Source organism: Leuresthes tenuis, unplaced genomic scaffold (assembly GCF_036924035.1).
Source record: "Leuresthes tenuis unplaced genomic scaffold, fLeuTen1.0.hap1 SCAF_125, whole genome shotgun sequence".
NCBI classification, from domain to species: domain Eukaryota; kingdom Metazoa; phylum Chordata; class Actinopteri; order Atheriniformes; family Atherinopsidae; genus Leuresthes; species Leuresthes tenuis.
In genome coordinates this window covers 100,285-125,014 of record NW_027325479.1, presented here as the reverse complement: position 1 = coordinate 125,014, position 24,730 = coordinate 100,285, and the positions used below count along the sequence as shown (strand labels likewise).

The window sequence follows — 24,730 nt, the reverse complement described above, 5'->3', positions numbered from 1 at the left end:
CGGTTTTTACAAATTATGGTTGGACATTCAGACCTTCTTACAGCAGAACACCTCCGCTCCCTGTTTTGATTATGTATGGTTTGACATTCGCACCTTCTCTCACTCGCCTTTTACTATGGTCGGCCATTCACAGCTTCCTCTCCACCATACTTCTATGGTGGGATATTCACACCCACCTGCATCCGAAGACCTCCGCCCCCACTTTTGTTGATATCTAGTCGGTCATTCGCACCTTACCCGCTTTTGGCAAACTATGGCCTTCTTGCAGCCAAACACCTCTGATCTCGCTTTTGATGATGTAAGGTTGGGCATTCAGACCTTGCTTCACCTGCTTTTCACCAAATATAGTCGGACATTCACACCCACTTGCATCCGAAGACCTCCGCCCCAAATTTTGTTGATATTTAGTCGGACATTTGCACCTTACCCGCTTTTGGCAAACTATGGCCTTCTTGCAGCCAAACACCTCTGATCTCGCTTTTGATGATGTAAGGTTGGGCATTCAGACCTTGCTTCACCTGCTTTTCACCAAATATAGTCGGACATTCACACCTTCTTGCAGCCGAACACTTCCGCTTTTAGTGTTCTATGAGGCATTCACATATTTTTTTCACCGTATTTTATAGATTATGGTTGGAAATTCTCACCCACTCTCATCCGAAGACCTCTCCTCCTGCTTTCTTTAATATATAGTCGGGCATTCGAACCATTTCTTACCCGCTTTTTACAAATTATGGTCGAACATTCACACCTACTTGCAGCTGAATACTTCCGCTCCACCTTTTAGGTATGTATGGTTGGCATTTGCACCTCTTTTTATACTGATTGCTGAAGATTAAGTTGTTCTTTCTCAAACTACAATTTTTTTTAATTGTTGAAACTTGATTTGAAGTGGATAAATAAGGAGGACAAACAGTTTTAAGTCAGGCTGATAGAAGGAATTAATTTTATAGCAAAATCTGTATTTCGTCATATGTCGAGAGATGCTTATTGCTGAAGAAGTTCTTTCTCATTCTACAAAGTACAACGTTGTTTATCGTTGAAACTTGATTAGACATGAATAAATATGAAGGTCAAAGCAGTCTTAACTTGGTTTGAGTTAATGAATTCGTTTTATAGGAGAATCCGAATTCGTGCATAACTCATAAAATAGAGCTTATTTTCGGATTCCTGAAGAATGAGTCTGGTTCTTTCTCATAATACAAAATTTGTTGTTTATTGTTGAAACTTCATCAGAAGTGAAGAAATAAATGAATGCCTATCAACAAATGTGGGATCTAAACTCTAGTGCTTCCTCTAAAATAATTTCCTTTCTCAATTTAGAAATGTGTGTGTGTAAGTCACAACACCCGTGACACCAAAACGGCTTTCTTTTCTCTACACTCTGCACTATGAGCACACACACCAAATCAGAAAGGCTTTTTTCTCTCTTTTCTACATTATGGACTGTGGGGACACAAAACCGCTCTCTCTCTTTTTTTTTTTTTATCGTGTGCCAGGGCGTTGTCTCACGTATTAGATTATGCTTAAGATACGAATGGGTTTATCAGTCACATCAGAATCCATACATACTGATCCTCCCGTAATAAAATGGTCGGATCTTATCAAACACACTTTGTTTCTTGTGACAATCAAGTCAGCGAAACAGCGTATACACGTCAAGACACTGAATCAAGTTTGCCACAAGAACTCATAAGTTTGGCAGTATTGCTCTGCCGTCAGCAATCATACATCCATTTTATTTTCGTGAGACATGTGCAAGCACCTGTTCATCTACTGTTCTATCACTATGAATTAGTGATCTATTATCAATAAGGATACTTCTACAACTACTATCAAAGTATGTCCGGACTTCTTATGTTGTCAGTTGCTATATATGAATAAGTGGGTAGCTACTGACAAGCATTAAGCATGTCACACAGCCCAAACATATAACATTTCAGGACACACCACACAGTTAACAACCACAGTGAAGTGTCAAAGCCCAAACATTCAACAGGACACTTACACAACACATTCAAATCAAACAGTCAGACAACATACAAGAACATATACCCCAGCCGGCATTGCTCCCTGCCTATTTTCCTACAGCTCACTATGTGTGCGCACACCTTTATTCACAAACTCTTTAACTTATACTCTTTTACCAAAGCTGCTACAGCTCGATTGGCCGAATACCCTTAGATCCTATTTCGGTGAATTTGACATCTGCCTTACATGTAACAGATTAGCGGTTTAGCAGTTTTAATTTAGTTTGAGTGAAGGAATTCATTTTATAGCAAAATCCGAAATCGTGAAGCACTCATGAAAGTAAGCTTATTCTCGGATTCCTGAAACTTTAGATTTGCTCTTTTTTTTACTGCAAAGTACAACGTTGTTTTTTTTGTTTAAATCTTTCTAGACACGGTAAATATTAAGGACAAAGCAGTTTTCACATAGTTTGAGTGAAGGAATTCATTTTATAGATAAAATCCCAAGAGTCTGCTGAGAAAAGAGAGTGAATGCGAAGTAGACTTTAACACGGCTATGGGAGCCAGCCGAGTGTGGGCTAACCGGGAGAATTGCTTGAAAGAAACGCGACACCGAATGAGCGATCAGAACAAAGCCTCAATACGGGATTCTCGTGGTGTTTTTGTTGCTGCCTTGTCTTTTGCACAGAGTAAAAGACAAGGCAGCCATCGAATAGATTGTTTCTACTTGGTCAGCCGAGGAGCAGGGGGGGGGGGGGCAAGCGTCTCAACCAAGCAAAGCTCACCAAGTAGGAACAATCGGGCCCTTTTCGATGGCTTCAACACCTGAAAGAGATATTGATGCGAGACCCGATCAAATGCTTTTTCAAAGTCTAAATTTAAGATGACAAGCCGGGTGTTTCTGTCTCTAGCGTAATCAATTATGTCTCGAATCAGTACGAGGCTGTCGGTGAGTTGTCTCCCTGAGATGGCACAAGCTTGGTCTGGGTGAATTACCTCCTCTAAAACAGAGGACATCCGTGTCGCTAAAACCTTGCTAAAAAGTTTACAGTCAAAGTTTAAAAGTGTGATGGGCCTCCAATTCTTTAGGTCAGTCTTATCATTTTTTTTATAAAGTAGAGTCACTATTCCCACTCTAAAACTGTCAGGCAGTCGGTCGAGTTTTTCAAAATCTTTAAAAACATCTAAAATGTCTGATGATAAAAGGTCCCAATAGGTCAGATAGAATTCTGCAGGAAGCCCGTCTAAACCCGGAGCTCGACTTCTCTTAAAACCTGTTAGGCATTTTTTTAACTCTAAAGCAGTAAAATTCTGTGTCAAGTGTGTATTCTCTTTTAAGATTTTGTCAACGAATTTTAAGATTTCTGCCGATGTTTCCAAGTGCACTGGTTTCTCTTTGTACATGTTACTATAAAAGGTATGTACAGTTTCAATCATCTCTTGTGTGGATTTTGTTAAAAACCCATCTTCTCTTTTTAGATTTTGAATACACTCCTTTTTATTTATAACTTTCTTTCTTTTTCACCTTCCTCAATTTCCTGCTCCCTGCTTCTTACAAAAATTCCTTTACTCTTTATTTCTGCTAAAACTGACATTTCCTTTTTGACATCTTTGATTTCTTCTTTAAAGTCTATGCCACACTGATTTAGTTTAAAGTAGCGCTGTAACCGTTTATGTAGTCTCATCATACATCACACCTACTTGCAGTCGAACAGCTCTGCTCCCGCTTTTGATTATGTATGGTTGGATATTCGAACCTTTTCTTAACTGCTTTTTACAAACTTTGGTTGGACGTTCACACCTTCTTGTAGCCGAACACATGAACTCCTGCTTTTGATGATGTATGGCTGGGCATTCGCACCTTTTTTTTACCCATTTTTCAGGTATTATGGGTGGACATTCACACCTTCTTGCAGCTGAACACCTCCTCTCCCACTTATGATCATGTGTGGTTTGATTTTCGAAATTTTTCTTTCATGTTTTCTAGCAATTATTGATGGACATTTAGACCTTCTTGCAGCTGAACACCACCTCTCCCGATTTTGATTATGTATGGACCGGCATTTTTACCTTTTCTAACACATTTTTCAGCAATTATGGTTGGAGATTCACACCTACTCACAGCCGAACAACTCCGCTACCGCATTTGATGGTGTATAGTCGGGCATTCTCACCCTTTCTCATCAGCTTTTTGCAAATTATGATCTGACATTCACACCTACTTGCAGTCGAACAGCTCTGCTCCCGCTTTTGATTATGTATGGTTGGATATTCGAACCTTTTCTTAACTGCTTTTTACAAACTTTGGTTGGACGTTCACACCTTCTTGTAGCCGAACACATGAACTCCTGCTTTTGATGATGTATGGTTGGGCATTCGCACCTTTTTTTTACCCATTTTTCAGGTATTATGGGTGGACATTCACACCTTCTTGCAGCTGAACACCTCCTCTCCCACTTATGATCATGTGTGGTTTGATTTTCGAAAATTTTCTTTCATGTTTTCTAGCAATTATTGATGGACATTTAGACCTTCTTGCAGCTGAACACCACCTCTCCCGATTTTGATTATGTATGGACCGGCATTTTTACCTTCTCTAACACATTTTCAGCAATTATGGTTGGAGATTCACACCTACTCACAGCCGAACAACTCCGCTACCGCATTTGATGGTGTATAGTCGGGCATTCTCACCCTTTCTCATCAGCTTTTTGCAAATTATGATCTGACATTCACACCTACTTCCAGTCGAACAGCTCTGCTCCCGCTTTTGATTATGTATGGTTAGATATTCGAACCTTTTCTTAACTGCTTTTTACAAACTTTGGTCAGACGTTCACAATATCTTGCAGCCGAACACCTCCGCTTCCGCTTTTGATGGTGTATATTCGGGCATACGAACCTTTTCTTACCCGCTTTTTACAAACCAAGGTCGGACTTTCACACCTTCTCTTAGCTGAACAACTCCGCTCCCTCTTTTGATTGTGTACAGTCGGGTAATTTAACCTTTTCTTACCCGCTTTTTACCATCTATGGTCGGACATTCACACCGTCTTACAGCGGAACACCTCCGCTCCCTCTTTTGATGATGTATGGTTAGGCATTCGCACCTTTTCTTACCCATTTTTCAGTAATTATGGGTAGACATTCACACCTTCTTGCAGCTGAACACCTCCTCACCTGCTTATGATCATATGCAGTTTGATATTCGAAAATTTTCTTTCATTTTTTCTAGCAATTATTGATGGACATTCAGACCGTCTTGCAGCTGAACACCTCCGCTCCCACTTTTGATGGTGTATAGTCGGGCTTTCGAGCCTTTTCTTCCCCGGGTTTTACAAATTATGGTTGGACATTCAGACCTTCTTACAGCAGAACGCCTCCGCTCCCTGTTTTGATTATGTATGGTTTGACATTCGCACCTTCTCTCACTCGCCTTTTACTATGGTCGGCCATTCACAGCTTCCTCTCCACCATACTTGTATGGTGGGATATTCACACCCACCTGCATCCGAAGACCTCCGCCCCAAATTTTGTTGATATTTAGTCGGACATTCGCACCTTACCCGCTTTTGGCAAACTATGGCCTTCTTGCAGCCAAACACCTCTGATCTCGCTTTTGATGATGTAAGGTTGGGCATTCAGACCTTGCTTCACCTGCTTTTCACCAAATATAGTCGGACATTCACACCCACTTGCATCCAAAGACCTCCGCCCCAAATTTTGTTGATATTTAGTCGGACATTCACACCTTACCCGCTTTTGGCAAACTATGGCCTTCTTGCAGCCAAACACCTCTGATCTCGCTTTTGATGATGTAAGGTTGGGCATTCAGACCTTGCTTCACCTGCTTTTCACCAAATATAGTCGGACATTCACACCTTCTTGCAGCCCAACACTTTCGCTCCACCTTTTAGTGTTCTATCACACCTTTTTTTCACCGCATTTTATACATTATGGTTGTTAATTTTCAACCACTCTCATCCGAAGACCTCTCCTCCCGCTTTTGTTAATATATTTGAACTTTAGTCGGACATTCAAACCTTCTTGCAGCTGAACCACCTCCGCTCCCTGTTTTGATCATATATGGTCTGGCAATACTACCTTTTCTTACCCGTTTGTGAGTAATTATGGCTGGACATTCACACCTACTTGCAGCCGAACACAACCTCTCTCGCTTTTGATGATGTATGGACCGGCATTCTTACCTTTTCTAACACATTTTTCAGCAATTATGGTCGGAGATTCACACCTACTCACAGCCGAACAACTCCGCTCCCGCATTTGATGGTGTATAGTCGGGCATTCTCACCCTTTCTCATCAGCTTTTTGCAAATTATAATCTGACATTCACACCTACTTGCAGTCGAACAGCTCTGCTCCCGCTTTTGATGGTGTATAGTCGGGCTTTCGAGCCTTTTCTTCCCCGGTTTTTACAAATTATGGTTGGACATTCAGACCTTCTTACAGCAGAACACCTCCGCTCCCTCTTTTGATCATACATTGTCAGGCATTCGCACCTACTTGCAGCCGAATACTTCCGCTCCACCTTTTAGTGATGTATGGTTGGCATTAGCACCTTTTCTTACCCTTTCTTACCCTACTGATTGCTTAAGATTAAGTTGTTCTTTCTCAAACTACAACATTTTTTTAATTGTTGAAACTTGATTTGAAGTGGATAAATAAGGAGGACAAACAGTTTTAAGTCAGGCTGATAGAAGGAATTAATTTTATAGCAAAATCTGTATTTCGTCATATGTCGAGAGATGCTTATTGCTGAAGAAGTTCTTTCTCATTCTACAAAGTACAACGTTGTTTATCGTTGAAACTTGATTAGACATGAATAAATATGAAGGACAAAGCAGTCTTAACTTGGTTAGAGTTAAGGAATTCGTTTTATAGGAGAATCCGAATTCGTGCATAACTCGTAAAATAGAGCTTATTTTCGGATTCCTGAAGAATGAGTCTGGTTCTTTCTCATAATACAAAGTTTGTTGTTTATTGTTGAAACTTCATCAGAAGTGAAGAAATAAATGAATGCCTATCAACAAATGTGGGATCTAAACTCTAGTGCTTCCTCTAAAATAATTTCCTTTCTCAATTTAGAAATGTGTGTGTGTAAGTCACAACACCCGTGACACCAAAACGGCTTTCTTTTCTCTACACTCTGCACTGTGAGCACACACACCAAATCAGAAAGGCTTTTTTCTCTCTTTTCTACATTATGGACTGTGGGGACACAAAACCGCTCTCTCTTTTTTTTTTTATTGTGTGCCAGGGCGTTGTCTCACGTATTAGATTGTGCTTAAGATACGAATGGGTTTATCAGTCACATCAGAATCCATACATATTGATCCTCCCGTAATAAAATGGTCGGATCTTATCAAACACACTTTGTTTCTTGTGAACTCTAACCAAGTTAAGACTGCTTTGTCCTTCATATTTATTCATGTCTAATCAAGTTTCAACGATAAACAACGTTGTACTTTGTAGAATGAGAAAGAACTTCTTCAGCAATAAGCATCTCTCGACATATGACGAAATACAGATTTTGCTATAAAATTAATTCCTTCTATCAGCCTGACTTAAAACTGTTTGTCCTCCTTATTTATCCACTTCAAATCAAGTTTCAACAATTAAAAAAATGTTGTAGTTTGAGAAAGAACAACTTAATCTTAAGCAATCAGTAGGGTAAGAAAGGGTAAGAAAAGGTGCTAATGCCAACCATACATCACTAAAAGGTGGAGCGGAAGTATTCGGCTGCAAGTAGGTGCGAATGCCTGACAATGTATGATCAAAAGAGGGAGCGGAGGTTTTCGGCTGCAAGGTCTGAATGTCCAACCATAATTTGTAAAAACCGGGGAAGAAAAGGTTAGAAAGCCCGACTATACACCATCAAAAGTGGGAGCGGAGGTGTTCGGCTGCAAGTAGGTGTGAATGTTCGACCATAATTTGTAAAAAGCGGGTAAGAAAAGGTTCGAATGCCCGACTATATATTAACCAAAGCAGGAGGAGAGGTCTTCGGATAAGAGTGGGTGAGAATTTACAACCATAATCTATAAAATGCGGTGAAAAAAAAGGTGTCAATACCCCATAGAACACTAAAAGGTTCTATCAGCCTGACTTAAAACTGTTTGTCCTCCTTATTTATCCACTTCAAATCAAGTTTCAACAATTAAAAAAAATATGTAGTTTGAGAAAGAACAACTTAATCTTCAGCAATCAGTATAAAAAGAGGTGCAAATGCCAACCATACATACCTAAAAGGTAGAGCGGAAGTGTTCGGCTGCAAGAAGGTGTGAATGTCTGACCATAGTTTGTAAAAAGCAGGTAAGAAAAGGTTAAAATACCCGATTGTACACAATCAATAGCGGGAGCAGAGTTGTTCCGCTACTAAAAGGTGTGAAAGTCCGACCATGGTTTGTAAAAAGCGGGTAAGAAAAGGTGCAAATGCCCGACAATGTATGATCAAAAGAGGGAGCGGAGGTTTTCGGCTGAAACAAGGTCTGAATGTCCATCCATATTTTGTAAAAATCTGGGAAGAAAAGGCTCGAAAGCCCGACTATACACCATCAACAGCTGGAGTGGAGGTGTTCAGCTGCAAGAAGGTCTGAATGTCCATCAATAATTGCTAGAAAACATGGAAGAGAATTTTCGAATATCAAACCGCACATGATCATAAGCGGCAGAGGAGGTGTTCAAATGCAAGAAGGTGTGAATGTCCACCCATAATTACTGCAAAATGGGTAAGAAAAGGTATGAATGCCCAACCATACATGATCCTAACAGGGAGCAGAGGTGTTTGGCTGCGACAAGGTGTGTATGTCCACCCATAATTAATGAAAAGCGGGCAACAAGTAGGTTTGAATACCCATCATCAAAAGCAGGAGTGGATGTGTTCGGCTACAAGAAGGTTAGAATGTCTGACCATAGTTTGTAAAAAGCGGGTAAGAAAAGGTTCGAATGCCCAAACATACACCATCAAAGGAGGGAGCGGAGGTGTTCCGCTGTAAGAAGGTGTGAATGTCCAACCATAATTGGCAAAAAGCAGGTAAGAAAAGGTTAAAATACCCTATTGTACACAATCAATAGCGGGAGCAGAGTTGTTCCGCTACTAAAAGGTGTGAAAGTCCGACCATGAATTGTAAAAAGCGGGTAAGAAAAGGTGCGAATTCCCGACAATGTATGATCAAAAGAGGGAGCGGAGGTTTTCGGCTGAAAGAAGGTCTGAATGTCCATCCATAATTTGTAAAAATCGGGGAAGAAAAGGCTCGAAAGCCCGACTATACACCATCAACAGCTGGAGCGGAGGTGTTCAGCTGCAAGAAGGTCTGAATGTCCATCAATAATTGCTAGAAAACATGGAAGAGAATTTTCGAATATCAAACCGCACATGATCATAAGCGGGAGAGGAGGTGTTAAAATGCAAAAAGGTGTGAATGTCCACCCATAATTACTGCAAAATGGGTAAGAAAAGGTACGAATGCCCAACCATACATCATCAAAAGCAGGAGTGGATGTGTTCGGCTACAAGAAGGTTTTAATGTCCGACCATAGTTTGTAAAAAGCGGGTAAGAAAAGGTTTGAATGCCCGAACATACACCATCAAAAGAGGGAGCGGAGGTGTTCCACTGTAAGAAGGTGTGAATGTCTGACCATAGTTGGTAAAAAGCGGGTAAGAAAAGGTGAAAATACCCGACTGTACACAATCAATAGCAGGAGCGGAGTTGTTCGGCTACTAAAAGGTGTGAAAGTCCGACCCTGGTTTGTAAAAAGCGGGTAAGAGAAGGTGCGAATGCCCGACAATGTATGATCAAAAGAGGGAGCGGAGGTTTTCGGCTGCAAGAAGGTCTGAATGTCCAACAATAATTTTGTAAAAACCGGGGAAGAAAAGGCTCGAAAGCCCGACTATAAATCATCAAAAGCGGGAGCGGAGGTGTTCAGCTGCAAGAAGGTCTGAATGTCCATCAATAATTGCTAGAAAACATGAAAGAAAATTTTCGAATATCAAACCACACATCATCATAAGCGGGAGAGGAGGTGTTCAGCTGCAAGAAGGTGTGAATGTCCGACCATAGTTTGTAAAAAATGGGTAAGAAAAGGTGCGAATGCTCAACCATACATCATCAAAAGCAGGAGTGGATGTGTTCGGCTAAAAGAAGGTTTGAATGTCCGACCATAGTTCGTAAAATGCGGGTAAGAAAAGGTTCGAATGCCCGAACATACACCATCAAAAGAGGGAGCGGAGGTGTTCCGCTGTAAGACGGTGTGAATGTCCAACAATAGTTGGTAAAAAGCGGGTAAGAAAAGGTTAAATTACCCGACTGTACACAATCAAAAGAGGGAGCGGAGTTGTTCAGCTAAGAGGTGTGAAAGTCCGACCTTGGTTTGTAAAAAGCGGGTAAGAAAAGGTTCGTATGCCCGAATATACACCATCAAAAGCGGAAGCGGAGGTGTTCGGCTGCAAGATATTGTGAACGTCCGACCAAAGTTTGTAAAAAGCAGTTAAGAAAAGGTTCGAATATCTAACCAAACATAAGAATGAGTCTTTTCCGCTGTAGAATGCCCGACTATAGACCATCAAATGCGGGAGCGGAGGTGTTCGGCTCTGAGTAGGTGTGAATGTCCGACCATAATTGCTGAAGAATGTGTTAGAAAAGGTAAGAATGCTGGACCATACATCATCAAAAGCGGTAGAGGTGGTGTTCGGCTGCAAAAAGGTGTGACTGTTCGACTAAAGTTTGTAAAAAGTGGGTAAGACAAGGTGCGAATGCCTGACAATGTATGATCAAAAGCGGGAGTGGAGGTGTTCAGCTGCAAGAAGGTCTACATGTCCATCAATAATTGCTAGAAAACATGAAAGAAACTTTTCGAAAATCAAACCGCACATGATCATAAGTGGGATAGGAGGTGTTCAGCTGCAAGGTGTGAATGTCCACCCATAATTCCTGAAAAATGGGCAAAAAAAAGGTGTGAATGCCCAACCATACATCATCAAAAGCAGGAGTGGAAGTGTTCGGCTACAAGAAGGTGTGAACGTCCAACCAAAATATGTAAAAAGAAGTTAAGAAAAGGTTCGAATATCCAACCAAACATAATCAAAAGCGGGAGCAGAGCTGTTCGACTGCAAGTAGGTGTGAATGTCAGATCATAATTTGCAAAAAGCTGATGAGAAAGGGTGAGAATGCCCGACTATACATCATCAAATGCGGGAGCGGAGTTGTTCGGCTGTGAGTAGGTGTGAATCTCCGACCATAATTGCTGAAAAATATGTTAGAAAAGGTAAAAATGCCGGTCCATACATCATCAAAATCGAGAGAGGTTGTGTTCGGCTGCAAGTAGGTGTGAATGTCCAGCCATAATTACTCACAAACGGGTAAGAAAAGGTAGTATTGCCAGACCATATATGATCAAAACAGGGACCGCAGTGGTTCAGCTGCAAGAAGGTTTGAAGAGGTTTTCGGATGCAAGTGGGTGTGAATATCCCACCATACAAGTATGGTGGAGAGGAAGCTGTGAATAGCCGACCATAGTTTGGAAAAAGCGGGTAAGAAAAGGTTTGAATGCCCGAACATACACCATCAAAAGAGGGAGCGGAGGTGTTCCGCTGTACGAAGGTGTGAATGTCCGACCATACTTGGTAAAAAGCGGTTAAGAAAAGGTTAAAATACCCGGCTGTACACAATCAATAGCGGGAGCGGATTTTTTCGGCTACAAGAAGGTGTGACAGTCCGACCATGGTTTTTAAAAAGCGGGTAAGAAAAGGTGCGAATGTCCGACAATGTATGATCAAAAGAGAGAGCGGAGGTTTTCGGATACACGAAGGTTTGAATGTCCTACCATAGTTTGTAAATAGCGGGTAAGAAAAGGTTCGAATATCCAACCAAACATAATCAAAAGCGGGAGCAGAGCTGTTCGACTGCAAGTAGGTGTGAATGTCCGGCCATAATTACTCACAAACGGGGGAAGAAAAGGTAGTATTGCCAGACCATACATGATCAAAACAGGGAGCGGAGGTTCAGCTGCAAGGTGTGAATGTCTGACTATAGTTTGTAAAAAGCGGGTAAGACAAGGTGCGAATGCCCAACAATGTATGATCAAAAGAGAGAGCGGAGGTGTTCGGCTGCAAGGTCTGAATGTCCAACCATAATTTGTAAAAACCGGGTAAGAAAAGGCTCGAAAGCCCGACTATACATCATCAAAAGCGGGAGCGGAGGTGTCCAGCTGTGAGTAGGTGTGAATGTCCGACCATAATTGCTGAAAAATGTGTTAGAAAAGGTAAGAATACTGGACCATACATCATCAAAAGCGGGAGAGGTGGTGTTCGGCTGCAAGAAGGTGTGAAAGTCCGACAATGGTTTGTAAAAAGCGGGTAAAAAAAGGTTCGAATGCCCGAATATACATCATCAAAAGCGGAAGCGGAGGTTTTCGGATGCAAGAAGATTTGAACGTCCGACCAAAGTCTGTAAAAAGCAGTGAAAAGCGAGAAAAAGCTTTTCGTGAGTTCTGCATGATTTGGGATTTTGCTTATAAAATGCATTACTTCACTCAAACTATGTTAAAACTGATTTGTCCTTCATATTTACCATGTCTAGAAATATTTAAACAAAAAAACAACGTTGTACTTTGCAGTAAAAGAAAGAGCAAATCTAAAGTTTAAGGAATCCGAGTATAAGCCTGCTTTCATGAGTTCTGCACGATTTCGGATTTTGCTATAAAATGAATTGCTTTGCTCAAACCAAGTTAAAACTGCTTTGTCCTTCCATATTCATCAATGTCTAGATCGACTTCAACAAAGAAAAACATTGGACTTTGCAGTAGAAGAAGTTGAAATCCATCTACACATTGATAAATATGAAGGACAAAGCAGTTCCCACTTGCCCATAAGAAAATAAGCTTATTCTCGGATTCCTGATCCTTCAGTGTTGCTCTTTCTTCTACTGCAAAATACAATGTTGTTCTTTGTTGAAGTCGATCTAGACATTGATAAATATGAAGGAAAAAGCAGTTTTAACTTGGTTTGAGTGAATGAATTCATTTTATACATAAAATCCGAAATCGTGCAGAACTCATGAAAATAAGCTTATTCTCGGATTCCTAAAACTTTTGATTTGCTCTTTCTTTTATTGCAAAGTACAACGTTGTTTTTTGTTTAAATCTATCGAGACATTGATAAATATGAAGGTAAAAGCCGTTTTAACATAGTTTGAGTGAAGGAATTGATTTTATAGATAAAATCCCAAATCATGCAGAACTCCTCAAAAGGGGCGTATGGCTTAATCACAAATGTGGTTCTTTCTCATTCAGGGTAGTATGAGGAAGTTTATGCTTGAAATATATGTAGAAATGGGTACATATGAAGGACAAAGCAGTGTTAACTTAGTTTGAGTGAAGGAATTCATTTTATACATAAAATCCCAAATCATGCAGAACGTATGAAAAGAAGCTTATTCTCGGATTCCTGATCCTTCAGTTTTGCTCTTTCTTCTACTGCAAAATACAATGTTGTTCTTTGTTGAAGTCGATCTAGACATTGATAAATATGAATGAAAAAGCAGTTTTAACTTGGTTTGAGTGAATGAATTCATTTTATACATAAAATCCGAAATCGTGCAGAACTCATGAAAATAAGCTTATTCTCGGATTCCTAAAACTTTTGATTGGCTCTTTCTTTTACTGCAAAGTACAACGTTGTTTTTTTGTTTAAAACTATCGAGACATTGATAAATATGAAGGTAAAAGCCGTTTAAACATAGTTTGAGTGAAGGAATTGATTTTATAGATAAAATCCCAAATCATGCAGAACTCCTCAAAAGGGAGGTATGGCTTAATCACAAGTGTGGCTCTTTCTCATTCAGGGTAATATGAGGAAGTTTTTGCTTGAAATATATGTAGAAATGGGTACATATGAAGGACAAAGCAGTGTTAACTTAGTTTGCGTGAAGAAATTCATTTTATTCATAAAATCCGAAATCGTGCAGAACTCATGAAAATAAGCTTATTCTCGGATTCCTAAAACTTTTGATTTGCACTTTCTTTTACTGCAAAGTATAACGTTGTTTTTTGTTGAAATCTATCTAGACATTGATAAATACCAGCCGAAACTCTGCTGCCGCTTTTGATAATTTATGGTTGGGCATTCTTACCTTTTCTTACCCACTTTTTACAAATTATGATCTTACATTCACACCTACTTGCAGTCGAACACCTTCTCATCCACTTATGATCATGTGCGGTTGGGCTTTCGCAGCTTTTCTTACCCATTTTTCAGTAATTATGGGTGGACATTCAGACCTTCTTGCAGCCGAAAACCTCCGCTCCTCTTTTGATCATACATTGTCGGGCATTCACACCTTGTCTTACCCGCTTTTTACAAACTTTAGTCGGACATTCAAACCTTCTTGCAGCTGAACCACCTCCGCTCCCTGTTTTGATCATATATGGTCTGGCAATAGTACCTTTTCTTACCCGTTTGTGAGTAATTATGGCTGGACATTCACACCTTCTTGCAGCCGAACAAAACCTCTCCCGCTTTTGATGATATATGGTCCGGCATTTTTACCTTTTCTAACACATTTTTCAGCAATTATGGTCGGACATTCACACCTACTCACAGACGAACACCTCCGCTCCCACATTTGATAGTGTATAGTCGGGCATTCTCACCCTTTCTCATCAGCTTTTTGCAAATTATGATCTGATATTCACACCTACTTGCAGTCGAACAGCTCTGCTCCCGCTTTTGATTATGTTTGGTTGGATATTCGAACATTTTCTTAATGCTTTTTACAAACTTTGGTCGGACGTTCACACCGTCTTGCAGCCGAACACCTCCGCTTCCGCTTTTGATGGTGTATAGTCGGGCATTCGAGCCTTTTCTTACCCACCTATTACTTAGTATGGTCGGACATTCAAACCTTCTTGTAGCCGAACACATCCGCTCCTGCTTTTGATGATGTATGATTTGGCATTCGCACCTTTTCTTACCCATTTTTCAGTAATTATTTCGGACATTCAGACCTTCTTGCAACTGAACACCTCTGCTCCCGCTTTTGATGGTGTATAGTCGGGCTTTCGAGCCTTTTCTTCCCCGATTTTTACAAATTATGGTTGGACATTCAGACCTTGCAGCCGAAAACCTCCGCTCCCTCTTTTGATCATACATTGTCGGTCATTCGCCCCTTGTCTTACACGGTTTTTACAAACTTTAGTCAGACATTCACACCTTGCAGCTGAACCATCTCCATTCCCTGTTTTGATCATGTGTGGTCTGGAAATACTACCTTTTCTTCCCCCGTTTGTGAGTAATTATGGCTGGACATTCACACCTACTTGCAGCCGAAAAACCACCACTCCCGCTTTTGTTGATGTATTGTCTGGAATTCTAGTCTTTTCTATCACATTTTTCAGCAATTATGATCTGACATTCACACCTACTTGCAGTCGAACAGCTCTGCTCCCGCTTTTGATTATGTTCGGTTGGATATTCAAACCTTTTCTTAACTGCTTTTTACAAACTTTGGTCGGACGTTCACACCTTCTTGCAGCCGAACACCCCCGCTTCCGCTTTTGATGGTATATATTCGGGTATTCGAACCTTCTCTTACCCGCTTTTTACAAACCATGGTTGGACTTTCATACCTTCTTGTAGCTGAACAACTCCACTCCTGCTTTTGATGATTTATGGTTGGAAATTTGCATCTTTTCCTACCCATTTTTCAGTAATTATGGGTGGATATTCACATCTTCTTGCAGCTGAACACCTCCTCTCCCGCTAATGATCATGTAAGGTTTGATATTCGAAAATTTTCTTTCATGTTTTAAAGCAATTATTAATGGACATTCACACCTACTTGCAGCCGAACACCACCTCTCCCGCTTTTGATGATGTATGGACCGGCATTCTTACCTTTTCTAACACATTTTTCAGCAATTATGGTTGGAGAATCACACCTACTCACAGCCGAACAACTCCGCTACCGCATTTGATGGTGTATAGTCGGGATTTCTCACCCTTTCTCATCAGCTTTTTGCAAATTATTCTCTGACATTCACACCTACTTGCAGTCGAACAGCTCTGCTCCCGCTTTTGATTATGTTTGGTTAGATATTCGAACCTTTTCTTAACTGCTTTTTACAAACTTTGGTCGGACCTTCACAATATCTTGCAGCCGAACAGCTAGGCTTCCGGTTTTGATAGTGTATATTCGGGCATACGAACCTTTTCTTACCCGCTTTTTACAAACCATGGTCGGACTTTCACACCTTCTCTTAGCTGAACAACTCCGCTCCCTCTTTTGATTGTGTACAGTCGGGTAATTTAACCTTTTCTTACCCGCTTTTTACCAACTATGATCGGACATTCACACCGTCTTACAGCGGAACACCTCCGCTCCCTCTTTTGATGATGTATGTTCGGGCATTCGAACCTTTTCTTACCCGCTTTTTACAAACCAGGGTCGGACTTTCACACCTTTTAGTAGCCGAACAACTCCGCTACCGCTATTGATTGTGTACAGTCGGGTATTTTAACCTTTTCTTACCCGCTTTTTACCAACTATGGTCGGACATTCACACCGTCTTACAGCGGAACACCTCCTCTCCTATGATCATGTACGGTTTGATATTCGAAAATTTACTTTCTTGTTTTAAAGCAATTATTGATGGACATTCAAACCTTCTTTTTGATGGTGTATAGACGGGCTTTCGAGCCTTTTCTTCCCGGTTTTTACAAACCATGGACGGACTTTCACACCTTCTTGTAGCCGAACAACTCCGCTCCCGCTATTGATTGTGTACAGTCGGGCATTCTCACCCTTTCTCATCAGCTTTTTGCAAATTATGATCTGACATTCACACCTACTTGCAGTCGAACAGCTCTGCTCCCGCTTTTGATTATGTATGGTTGGATATTCGAACCTTTTCTTAACTGCTTTTTACAAACTTTGGTTGGACGTTCACACCTTCTTGTAGCCGAACACATGAACTCCTGCTTTTGATGATGTATGGCTGGGCATTCGCACCTTTTTTTTACCCATTTTTCAGGTATTATGGGTGGACATTCACACCTTCCTGCAGCTGAACACCTCCTCTCCCACTTATGATCATGTGTGGTTTGATTTTCGAAAATTTTCTTTCATGTTTTCTAGCAATTATTGATGGACATTTAGACCTTCTTGCAGCTGAACACCACCTCTCCCGATTTTGATTATGTATGGACCGGCATTTTTACCTTTTCTAACACATTTTTCAGCAATTATGGTTGGAGATTCACACCTACTCACAGCCGAACAACTCCGCTACCGCATTTGATGGTGTATAGTCGGGCATTCTCACCCTTTCTCATCAGCTTTTTGCAAATTATGATCTGACATTCACACCTACTTGCAGTCGAACAGCTCTGCTCCCGCTTTTGATTATGTATGGTTGGATATTCGAACCTTTTCTTAACTGCTTTTTACAAACTTTGGTTGGACGTTCACACCTTCTTGTAGCCGAACACATGAACTCCTGCTTTTGATGATGTATGGTTGGGCATTCGCACCTTTTTTTTACCCATTTTTCAGGTATTATGGGTGGACATTCACACCTTCTTGCAGCTGAACACCTCCTCTCCCACTTATGATCATGTGTGGTTTGATTTTCGAAAATTTTCTTTCATGTTTTCTAGCAATTATTGATGGACATTTAGACCTTCTTGCAGCTGAACACCACCTCTCCCGATTTTGATTATGTATGGACCGGCATTTTTACCTTCTCTAACACATTTTCAGCAATTATGGTTGGAGATTCACACCTACTCACAGCCGAACAACTCCGCTACCGCATTTGATGGTGTATAGTCGGGCATTCTCACCCTTTCTCATCAGCTTTTTGCAAATTATGATCTGACATTCACACCTACTTCCAGTCGAACAGCTCTGCTCCCGCTTTTGATTATGTATGGTTAGATATTCGAACCTTTTCTTAACTGCTTTTTACAAACTTTGGTCAGACGTTCACAATATCTTGCAGCCGAACACCTCCGCTTCCGCTTTTGATGGTGTATATTCGGGCATACGAACCTTTTCTTACCCGCTTTTTACAAACCAAGGTCGGACTTTCACACCTTCTCTTAGCTGAACAACTCCGCTCCCTCTTTTGATTGTGTACAGTCGGGTAATTTAACCTTTTCTTACCCGCTTTTTACCATCTATGGTCGGACATTCACACCGTCTTACAGCGGAACACCTCCGCTCCCTCTTTTGATGATGTATGGTTAGGCATTCGCACCTTTTCTTACCCATTTTTCAGTAATTATGGGTAGACATTCACACCTTCTTGCAGCTGAACACCTCCTCACCTGCTTATGATCATATGCAGTTTGATATTCGAAAATTTTCTTTCATTTTTTCTAGCAATTATTGATGGACATTCAGACCGTCTTGCAGCTGAACACCTCCGCTCCCACTTTTGATGGTGTATAGTCGGGCTTTCGAGCCTTTTCTTCCCCGGGTTTTACAAATTATGGTTGGACATTCAGACCTTCTTACAGCAGAACGCCTCCGCTCCCTGTTTGTGATTATGTATGGTTTGACATTCGCACCTTCTCTCACTCGCCTTTTACTATGGTCGGCCATTCACAGCTTCCTCTCCACCATACTTGTATGGTGGGATATTCACACCCACCTGCATCCGAAGACCTCCGCCCCAAATTTTGTTGATATTTAGTCGGACATTCGCACCTTACCCGCTTTTGGCAAACTATGGCCTTCTTGCAGCCAAACACCTCTGATCTCGCTTTTGATGATGTAAGGTTGGGCATTCAGACCTTGCTTCACCTGCTTTTCACCAAATATAGTCGGACATTCACACCCACTTGCATCCGAAGACCTCCGCCCCAAATTTTGTTGATATTTAGTCGGACATTCACACCTTACCCGCTTTTGGCAAACTATGGCCTTCTTGCAGCCAAACACCTCTGATCTCGCTTTTGATGATGTAAGGTTGGGCATTCAGACCTTGCTTCACCTGCTTTTCACCAAATATAGTCGGACATTCACACCTTCTTGCAGCCCAACACTTTCGCTCCACCTTTTAGTGTTCTATCACACCTTTTTTTCACCGCATTTTATACATTATGGTTGTTAATTTTCAACCACTCTCATCCGAAGACCTCTCCTCCCGCTTTTGTTAATATATTTGAACTTTAGTCGGACATTCAAACCTTCTTGCAGCTGAACCACCTCCGCTCCCTGTTTTGATCATATATGGTCTGGCAATACTACCTTTTCTTACCCGTTTGTGAGTAATTATGGCTGGACATTCACACCTACTTGCAGCCGAACACAACCTCTCTCGCTTTTGATGATGTATGGACCGGCATTCTTACCTTTTCTAACACATTTTTCAGCAATTATGGTCGGAGATTCACACCTACTCACAGCCGAACAACTCCGCTCCCGCATTTGATGGTGTATAGTCGGGCATTCTCACCCTTTCTCATCATCTTTTTGCAAATTATAATCTGACTTTCACACCTACTTGCAGTCGAACAGCTCTGCTCCCGCTTTTGATGGTGTATAGTCGGGCTTTCGAGCCTTTTCTTCCCCGGTTTTTACAAATTATGGTTGGACATTCAGACCTTCTTACAGCAGAACACCTCCGCTCCCTCTTTTGATCATACATTGTCAGGCATTCGCACCTACTTGCAGCCGAATACTTCCGCTCCACCTTTTAGTGATGTATGGTTGGCATTAGCACCTTTTCTTACCCTTTCTTACCCTACTGATTGCTTAAGATTAAGTTGTTCTTTCTCAAACTACAACATTTTTTTAATTGTTGAAACTTGATTTGAAGTGGATAAATAAGGAGGACAAACAGTTTTAAGTCAGGCTGATAGAAGGAATTAATTTTATAGCAAAATCTGTATTTCGTCATATGTCGAGAGATGCTTATTGCTTAAGAAGTTCTTTCTCATTCTACAAAGTACAACGTTGTTTATCGTTGAAACTTGATTAGACATGAATAAATATGAAGGACAAAGCAGTCTTAACTTGGTTAGAGTTAAGGAATTCGTTTTATAGGAGAATCCGAATTCGTGCATAACTCGTAAAATAGAGCTTATTTTCGGATTCCTGAAGAATGAGTCTGGTTCTTTCTCATAATACAAAGTTTGTTGTTTATTGTTGAAACTTCATCAGAAGTGAAGAAATAAATGAATGCCTATCAACAAATGTGGGATCTAAACTCTAGTGCTTCCTCTAAAATAATTTCCTTTCTCAATTTAGAAATGTGTGTGTGTAAGTCACAACACCCGTGACACCAAAACGGCTTTCTTTTCTCTACACTCTGCACTGTGAGCACACACACCAAATCAGAAAGGCTTTTTTCTCTCTTTTCTACATTATGGACTGTGGGGACACAAAACCGCTCTCTCTTTTTTTTTTTATCGTGTGCCAGGGCGTTGTCTCACGTATTAGATTGTGCTTAAGATACGAATGGGTTTGTCACATCCATACGTCAGAATCCATACATACTGATCCTCCCGTAATAAAATGGTCGGATCTTATCAAACACACTTTGTTTCGCACAGTGTTAAAGTCTACTTCGCATTCACTCTCTTTTCTCAGCAGACTCTTGGGATTTTATCAATAAAATGAATTCCTTCACTCAAACTATGTTAAAACTGCTTTGTCCTTCATATTTACCATGTCTTGAAAGATTTAAACAAAAAAACCAACGTTGTACTTTGCAGTAAAAGAAATAGCAAATCTAAAGTTTCAGGAATCCGAGAATAAGCTTACTTTCATGAGTTCTTCACGATTTCGGATTTTGCTATAAAATGAATTCCTTCACTCAAACTAAATTAAAACTGCTAAACCGCTAATCTGTTACATGTAAGGCAGATGTCAAATTCACCGAATTAGGATTATTCGGTATTCGGCCAATCGAGCTGTAGCAGCTTCGGTAAAAGAGTATAAGTTGAAGAGTTTGTGAATAAAGGTGTGCGCACACATAGTGAGCTGTAGGAAAATAGGCAGGGAGCAATGCCGGCTGGGGTATATGTTCTTGTATGTTGTCTGACTGTTTGATTTGAATGTGTTGTGTAAGTGTCCTGTTGAATGTTACATGTTTGGGCTTTGACACGCTTCACTGTGGTTGTTAACTGTGTGGTGTGTCCTGAAATGTTATATGTTTGGGCTGTGTGACATGCTTAATGCTTGTCAGTAGCTACCCACTTATTCATATATAGCAACTGACAACGTAAGAAGTCCGGACATACTTTGATAGAGTAGTTGTAGAAGTATCCTTATTGATAATAGATAAACTAATTCATAGTGATAGAAAAGTAGATGAACAGGTGCCTGCACATGTCTCACGAAAATAAAATGGATGTATGATTGCTGACGGCAGAGCAATACTGCCAAACTTATGAGTTCTTGTGGCAAACTTGATTCAGTGTATTGACGTGTATACGCTGTTTCGCTGACTTGATTGTCACAAGAAACAAAGTGTGTTTGATAAGATCTGACCATTTTATTACGGGAGGATCAGTATGTATGGATTCTGATGTGACTGATAAACCCATTCGTATCGTAAGCACAATCTAATACGTGAGACAACGCCCTGGCACACGATAAAAAAAAAAAGAGAGAGCGGTTTTGTGTCCCCACAGTCCATAATGTAGAAAAGAGAGAAAAAAGCCTTTCTGATTTGGTGTGTGTGCTCATAGTGCAGAGTGTAGAGAAAAGAAAGCCGTTTTGGTGTCACGGGTGTTGTGACTTACACACACACATTTCTAAATTGAGAAAGGAAATTATTTTAGAGGAAGCACTAGAGTTTAGATCCCACATTTGTTGATAGGCATTCATTTATTTCTTCAGTTCTGATAAAAATGATAAGACTGACCTAAAGAATTGGAGGCCCATCACACTTTTAAACTTTGACTGTAAACTTTTTAGCAAGGTTTTAACGACACGGATGTCCTCTGTTTTAGAGGAGGTAATTCACCCAGACCAGGCTTGTGCCATCTCAGAGAGACAACTCACCGACAGCCTCGTACTGATTCGAGACATCATTGATTACGCTAGAGACAGAAACACCCGGCTTGTCATCTTAAATTTAGACTTTGAAAAAGCTTTTGATCGGGTCTCGCATCAATATCTCTTTCAGGTGTTGCAGCCATCGAATAGGGCCCGATTGTTCCTACTTGGTGAGATTTGCTTGGTTGAGACGCTTGCTCCCCCCCCCTTGCTCCTCGGCTGACCAAGTAGGAACAATCGGGCCCTATTCGATGGCTGCCTTGTCTTTTACTCTGTGCAAAAGACAAGGCAGCCACAAACACCACGGGAACACCGTATTGAGGCTTTGTTCTGACCACTCATTCGGTGTCGCGTTTCTTTCAAGCAATTCTCCCGGTTAGCCCACACTCGGCTCGCTCCCAGAGCTGTGTTAAAGTCTACTTTGCATTCACTCTCTTTTCTCAGCAGATTAAAAGAAAGTTTCATCTTGGGCTCCCTGAAACTTCCATCCTGCACCGCTGTTTGCTTTTTCACAAGAGCAGAGAAGAGCGCACCGTCCCCAGCGGCACTGCAGTACTGGGTCGATGCTTGGAGTGAACGGAGCAAGCTTCTTTTTCAACTCCTATTCTTAAAAATCGATTTAATATGTAGTCCTTGTATAGAGGACATATTAAACTGATAAGAACAGATACTACACTTGATCTTAGCCAAAAGGCCGAGAAGCGATAACGGTCCACTGTTTCAGGTCCGAGGGCCCTTGCTGGCACAATGCGCACTTGTAGCAGTGTTCTTTTTATGGCCATAGGTGGCCAGAGTATCACGTTGCACCTCCGCCCACCCGCTGCACTGAGCACTCTTCATCCCTTTTAAATGGTATAACTTTGCACTCCCGCATGCTCCAGCAAGCACCATTCAAGCAACAACTTTGCACTCCAGCTTCGAACATCGGCACAATCGCAACAAGTAAGGCGACTCTACTCAGAGAAGTCACTCTGCACAGTAACAAGATTTCTTCTGCACAGACAGAAAGGGCTTCACCCGCAAAGGTAAAGCCTGCCAAAAATAGAAACAACTCATTAGTGCTGCTCTCCACGAAAGTCTTTAGTAAAAGGCGAAAGACTTGTATGTTATGAAGAGAAACCAGAGTACGATTATCCGTCACTGCGGGAGCAGGGCATCAGGCTAGTTGCCATAGCCACCTGCCCCATGGTGAGCGTTGCTTGGTTGAAACGCGTGCCCCTGTGCAATCGACAAGGCAGCAACAAAAACACCACGGGAACACCGTATTGAGGCTTTGTTCTGACCGCTAATTCGGTGTCGCGTTTCTTTCAAGCAATTCTCCCGGTTAGCCCGCACTCGGCTCGCTCCCAGAGCCGTGTTAAAGTCTACTTCGCATTTACTCTCTTTTCTCAGCAGACTCTTGGGATTTTATCTATAAAATGAATTCCTTCAATCAAACTATGTTAAAACTGCTTTGTCCTTCATATTTACCATGTCTAGAAAAATTTAAACAAAAAAAAAAACAACGATGTACTTTGCAGTAAAAGAAAGAGAAAATCTAAAGTTTCAGGAATCCGAGAATAAGCTTACTTTCATGAGTTCTTCACGATTTCGGATTTTGCTATAAAATGAATTCCTTCACTCAAACTAAATTAAAACTGCTAAACCGCTAATCTGTTACATGTAAGGCAGATGTCAAATTCACCGAAATAGGATCTAAGGGTATTCGGCCAATCGAGCTGTAGCAGCTTTGGTAAAAGAGTATAAGTTGAAGAGTTTGTGAAGAAAGGTGTGCGCACACATAGTGTGCTGTACGAAAATAGGCAGGGAGCAATGCCGGCTGGGGTATATGTTCTTGTATGTTGTCTGACTGTTTGATTTGAATGTGTTGTGTAAGTGTCCTGTTGAATGTTTGGGCTTTGACACTTCACTGTGGTTGTTAACTGTGTGGTGTGTCCTGAAATGTTATATGTTTGGGCTGTGTGACATGCTTAATGCTTGTCAGTAGCTACCCACTTATTCATATATAGCAACTGACAACATAAGAAGTCTGGACATACTTTGATAGTAGTTGTAGAAGTATCCTTATTGATAATAGATAAACTAATTCATAGTGATAGAACAGTAGATGAACAGGTGCCTGCACATGTCTCACGAAAATAAAATGGGTGTATGATTGCTGACGGCAGAGCAATACTGCCAAACTTATGAGTTCTTGTGGCAAACTTGATTCAGTGTCTTGACGTGTATACGCTGTTTCGCTGACTTGATTGTCACAAGAAACAAAGTGTGTTTGATAAGATCCGACCATTTTATTACGGGAGGATCAGTATGTATGGATTCTGATGTGACTGATAAACCCATTCGTATCGTAAGCATAATCTAATACGTGAGACAACGCCCTGGCACACAATCAAAAAAAAAAAAGAGAGAGCGGTTTTGTGTCCCCACAGTCCATAATGTAGAAAAGAGAGAAAAAAGCCTTTCTGATTTGGTGTGTGTGCTCACAGTGCAGAGTGTAGAGAAAAGAGAGAAAAGAAAGCCGTTTTGGTGTCACGGGTGTTGTGACTTAGACACACACATTTCTGAATTGAGAAAGGAAATTATTTTAGAGGAAGCACTAGAGTTTAGATCGCACATTTGTTGATAGGCATTCATTTATTTCTTCACTTCTGATGAAGTTTCAACAATAAACAACAAACTTTGTATTATGAGAAAGAACCAGACTCATTCTTCAGGAATCCGAAAATAAGCTCT

The 24,730-nt window shown here is 41.0% G+C and overlaps 2 non-coding genes across 2 annotated transcripts; both read right to left on the bottom strand.

Annotated features, from left to right (window-relative positions):
* Positions 1-22,516: 22,516 nt before the first annotated feature.
* LOC140287367 (U2 spliceosomal RNA) lies at positions 22,517-22,700 on the bottom strand. The gene has a single exon (XR_011911551.1). It is a non-coding gene; the product is annotated as a U2 spliceosomal RNA (small nuclear RNA).
* Positions 22,701-23,008: 308 nt separating this feature from the next.
* On the bottom strand, positions 23,009-23,122 carry LOC140287364 (U5 spliceosomal RNA). Its single transcript, XR_011911548.1, has one exon. It is a non-coding gene; the product is annotated as a U5 spliceosomal RNA (small nuclear RNA).
* Between the last annotated feature and the right edge of the window lie 1,608 nt (positions 23,123-24,730).